A 5700-nucleotide genomic window follows, 5' to 3' on the forward strand; every position below is an offset into this window, starting at 1 on the left:
GATCATTTACTAAGGCTAAGGTAATGATCAAAGCTAGGAGATGGTTGTAATTCATGATTTTCCATATAGCTCAATGTAATGTAAAGGTCCTTGTTAGAGATTGTTGAATGCCTTTTGTAAAGCCAAAGTCTCTTTCTCTCTCTCACATCCCGTTCACAATAAGTCACGGTTTAGCTGACATAATAAACATTGTTAACTCTTTCCAAAGTAGCGGGGATAGCTCACTTGGGAAAGCGTGAGCCTGAAGATTTTTTTAGTTCATATACTAAACTCTGTCGGCCACCTTCACAGTAGCGGGGATAGCTCAGTTGGGAGAGCGTCAGACTGAAGATCTGAAGGTCGCGTGTTCGATCCACGCTCACCGCATTGAAGTTTTGCTTAATTAGTTATTAACCCACCTTGTTTTGTTCTACGTGTTTTTGTTCTGTTTCGTGTTGTATCATGCTTCCTTGCTTCTGGACTATTAAGTTCGCCAAGATGAGGAAGAGTAAGCCTCTACGTTTAAATTCATTACAAAATCTGGATTAGAGAAATAATAAGCTCCTTTACATACTAAACCGTTTTTCTGCTCCCCATGTTTTGTTTCTCGTTTCCTTTCCTTGTTACGTTTGAAAACCGCTGATAATGCAGACTTTGCGCTTTCCCTTATTTGCCCGCTATTTGAAATAAAGATTACACTATTCTCCAGCAATCGCTGGACTCTTCCTTCGCCGGTGTATATCACATGATGCAAAAATGATGCAAAACGTCGCTATTCTTCAGCAATCGCTCGACTCTTCCTTCGCCATTTGAGGGCAGTGTATATCACATGATGCAAAACGTCAAAAATTATATTCACATGGAGACGCCGGGTATCGATCCCGGTACCTCTCGCATGCAAAGCGAGCGCTCTTCCATTTGAGCTACACCCCCTCGTGACAAAATGCATCCTAGTAATGTTTAAAGTCTGAATTTAAAAGGTACGAAAAAAAAAAGAGAACAAATTTGTCTGAAATACGGCCCCCATTTGCTGAAAACTCCTAATAATTAATTAGTTGGTGTCGGGGGAGCGGGGTGATTCTATGTTCAAGGATCCTAAACATACCCAAAGCCAAAATTTCCAAGATATAATGACTACAACGCATGATAGAGTGGAATTTATTCATTACTGTTCTTGTATTAAATCCCTTTTGAGAAGTAATAGGATTAAATTACTAAATTGAGAGATAAATGCACTCCTACTTGTGCAAAATGAAAAGAAATCACTCCATATTTAGCCATATCAGGGAGGTTTGAGGCAATGTCAGGCATTCGTATGATATTCAACATAGCAGAATTGTTGGGATCTTTGTCCAGTTTCAAATTTCTAGGGCTAATAAGTCATCTATGAATCTCCTAACTTGACTAAATTTGGGAAGAACGATTGGACAAGTCTCATAAGAGATTAATCATTGCATAACTCAAACTCATACGTGAAATAGTAGAAGTTTGCTAAGAAAATAGCACAATTAGTACCCATCAAAATACCAATGCTTTGCTGAAATACACACTCTCCTAGAGTTATGAACAAATTGTCTAGAAGAAAGTTTAACTAACAAAGGACAGGTTTAACATCCACAACTTTTGTCCATCTTTTCTTATTCAAGTCAAGGTCTTGCTTTTTAGGTTTCATCTAACAAAAGTCAAAATGCAAGGCTGATTTTTCAGCCCTAAAAACTTTGCAACTACTTTTTCATATCTATATTAGGAAACTTGTGAAATAGGCTTTCCTATTTGTGACTTCAAATCTTCTAAATCTATCTTAGTATAAAGTGTAGTAAAATAAAACTTTGCATCTATCTTTTTCGTAACTTATGGAACAAACTTTCCTATTTATGACTTCAAATATTCCAAATCTATCTTAATATAAAGTGTTCTTCAAATTTTCCTCTACTAGTATTTCTACTTCTATAGATGTGCTTTTGTTGGATTTCCAATTTCCTTAAATTTCTTTAGCTCCTTCTCCATCCACTTCTATTCCTTTTTCTTTTTATTCTTGTCATCATCATCCAAATTACTCTCAACTGTTTCACTATTAGAAATTGAGTCTTCCTTCGATTCACTATCCAAATTACTCTCAACTATTTCACTATCTGAATATGGTTCCTCTTTGAATTCATAATTTGAATCCTCCATTTTAGAGTTTGAGTCACTTTTGAAATCAGGATCCTCCTTTCTTGACTTTGTTTTAAAATTTGCATCTTCTTTCAACTCATTTTGTAGAGTCAATTAGGTATTAAATCTAGATGCTCTAGCCAAGATCTCCAATCCACTTACTACACTACATATTTTGGGATGAAGCCCTTTACATAAATATTTTGTCAATGTTTTGGTTGTCGGTCTCTGCATTGGCTCCAGCCATGCCTTTATTTTCTGGAATTTTCGTGTGTAGTCTTCTATTAGCAATTGTTTTTGTCTCAACTCTTTGTGATTCTTGTGTGCATCATTTGGGGCTTTCTCTTTTCAAAAACATGCCAAGAATGCTATTTTCAAAGAGTCATAATTTATGAAATGTGAAAATTTATACGGGCTAAATTAGATCATGGCTTTGCCACTCAACATACCTACAAATTGTCATCTTCTCCACATCCTTGAACATAGTTTAGAAGTCGGTCACCTACCATCATGTCTCAAATTGGGCTACGTGGCCATCTAGCTCTTCTTTTTTTTAACCATTGAACTTGATGAATTTACCCTTCAGACTTGGTACGTTAGGATTCATTGGAGGAGGGCTTGCTGGTGGTGGTGGTGGTATGGGTGGAACTACTCTTTGTGGTAGAATTGCACCCTGTGGTCGAACTGTGCCTTGTAGTAGAACTATGGGTATTTGCATTCCTTGCAGTGGACTACTAGTACTTGCACTCCTTATGACACCCAAGATAATTCCAATGTGAAACCTTCTGTGCAAGTTTGGGCTTATTGGTCTTAGGCTGTGTGTCTTGCTATTCCACTTCCAGATCCTCTAGTATAATTTCCAATGGTTTTGGTATAACTCTTCTATCATCCTCCTAGTCATCAAGGTCTGATCTTGCATTCATCTATCCATCTCCCATTGCTTGGAGGGGATAGAACTGCAATTGGTGAGATTGGTCCTCCATTCAGCCAATGCTAGCATTTTGATGAGACGAATACAAAAGTCAGATCTCTTCTCAACTAGTCTTTCTAAATTTATGTACCTCCAAAATTTAGGTTTTCCATTGGAACTTATTCATCTGCCAGTGGTGGTTCATCCACACTGAATTAAGTAGTTATTGTTGGTACATGACTATTGCCGATTTTACTCCTATCAAAGGTGAGCCTGATTTTGCACCCTAAAGGATATAAAATATAGGCCATATGGTTTGTTTACATGTAGTCTCTCACATTTCACCATCCATGCTAGTGATCACCTCAAAATCCAATTCAAATCACGAAGATCTGAAACATTGCCCGTTTCGATGCCATAATCATCGGCCCCCTTTCTTTTCAAACCTCAAGGTTTAGAATACCTTTTACTCTAGATTTGAAAGTGATATCTGATCACTTAAAAAAGAAAGGTTAGTAGTTTCAATTAGCAAACTTATCATTTAGATCATGAAAATATGAACCTTCACTCACGTGTGGAAATGGTCACCTCATCTTTCACAATTAGGAAGCTATGCTATTTTGTAGTTGCTATGCCTATGAAAATTGACTCTTTTGTCCATGTGCTTGGTATTCAAAATGCAATAGCACTACTGGATTTTATCGCCCTTAGGATTGCTAGTATTTGTGGGTACTAGGACTTTAAGATTATAAATAGAAAGAATTTATGTCAGAATGAATATATAATATATAAAGCATAGATGAAGTTCACATATGATTCATTCTTACATTGATGAATGGAACAACTTTCATTGAATCTATATGAACCTATTAGAATTACACTAGATCAATTATGAAATATGTCATCTCCAAAATACAAGATAAAGAATAGTAACAATAAACTTTCAAAAACACAAGGTGTCATATCCAAAATACAAGATAAAGAACAATACTAGTAAATTTTCAAAATAGGAGCAATGTATGTAATTCAAAGTAGTAAAAAAATATCAGAACACAATAATGATTGCTCATTATTCAAAATATAACCTTTTTATGTGAAAATACAATCATAAGATTTGATCTGAGATCCAATAGAAAAGGAATATGAGAAACTAAGAGGTACATCCACCAATTGGTGACTCTCCATATTTGCAACTATAAAGAATATACTTTATGAATTATTATCTAAATATTAGATATGTATTTATTCCATGTATCATAGATGTATTAATCTTTGTTATTATGTGCTTGTCCACATAACAACTCATCATGCTGAGGGCCAAAAAAACAAAAGAGGAATAGTTAGACTCAATTCCATTCTTAAGTCGTAGGGGCCTTATAGTAGACTCCCCCATTAGATATGCTAGTTCCAATCGTCTTTTGTGCAAAGAACAAGTGCCTTAAAAGGTCCTCCAAATCCTTGCTAAGCACTTCATTTTAGCCATTAAAGGCTATATTAAATAAAATGGAAAAAAATCTAGCATTTTTAGGACTTTTGAAACTAGATGGACTATGGGAGATTTCATTAATTGTGGGAAATAAAGTGTAATAGTTATGGTGTACATAAAGTGTTTCTAGAGATTGCAAATCATATAGTTGGTGGTGTCAATAAACACCATTTGGGGATGCAATAGTGGATTAACTAAAGTTGATAATCATACAAGAGGGTGGTATCAATAAACACCATATAAAGCAAACAAGAGAAACAAAATGGTCAAACTTTTGTAAACTATAATATTATAAAAACAAAACTGGTCAGAATTTTGTAAACTATAATATTATGCAAAAAAACATTAATAAATATTATAGAAAATGAGATACATCACATGGGATTTTGTAAATTATAATATTATGCAAATACACATTAATAAAGATCATAGACAATGAGATACATTAGATGAGAGAGCATATTACCTTGATAGGATGGGAGATCACCAAGGAGAAACTAATCGCCATTATCTATGTTTCACTACCAAGAAAGCCATCCTCTGATTTGATACATATGGTTGTTCATGATGGTGCTATTTTCTAGAATGGCACTAGTGAAATTCTCCATAACTTGATAGGGATAATGGCAATAGTGCCATTAGCCACAACCTCTTAGGCATAGTGGCACTAATGAAATTCTCCACAACCTCATATGAGGTTATGGAGGATGGCACTAGTTCCATTATCTCTATGAGGTGATATAGAATGGCACTAGTACCATCCTCCACAATCTCATAGAGGGAGCACTATAATGCTCCTCTATATATTTTGTGCTCTTTGGTGCTATGACTATATTAAAGAGATTCAATAGGTATTGTAAGAACTAGTCTTCCAAGGTGTAAGTTTAAATGCTTTGGTGCTCCGCTTTGGGTTTGGGGAGAATGGCACTAGTGACATTCTTCCCATAAGGTTACATCCCAAAGGGGATGGCACTAGTTCCATGCTCCCCTTTCATGGTGGAGAATGTCACCACACCATGGGTTCCATTCTCCTTTTTGGATTTGGGAGAATAGCACAATTTCCATTCTACATAATCCAAAGGGTAGAATGGCAATAGTCATGCCCCTTTGGGATATAAGAAGTGGCACTCGTTCCACTCTCCATAATGCCATGGTGCAATATGGCACTAGT

General features: G+C 35.8%; 2 non-coding genes across 2 annotated transcripts; one reads left to right on the plus strand and one right to left on the minus strand.

Moving 5' to 3' along the window:
• The first annotated feature begins 293 nt into the window (after positions 1–293).
• Positions 294–366, plus strand: TRNAF-GAA (transfer RNA phenylalanine (anticodon GAA)). Its single transcript has one exon. It is a non-coding gene; the product is annotated as a tRNA-Phe (tRNA).
• Positions 367–839: 473 nt separating this feature from the next.
• On the minus strand, positions 840–912 carry TRNAA-UGC (transfer RNA alanine (anticodon UGC)). The gene has a single exon. It is a non-coding gene; the product is annotated as a tRNA-Ala (tRNA).
• Positions 913–5700: the final 4788 nt, after the last annotated feature.

The sequence above is a fragment of the Dipteris shenzhenensis genome, chromosome 18 (genome assembly GCF_047967505.1).
Source record: "Dipteris shenzhenensis isolate YYH24624 ecotype China chromosome 18, Dip_SZ_1.0, whole genome shotgun sequence".
Lineage (NCBI taxonomy): Eukaryota > Viridiplantae > Streptophyta > Polypodiopsida > Gleicheniales > Dipteridaceae > Dipteris > Dipteris shenzhenensis.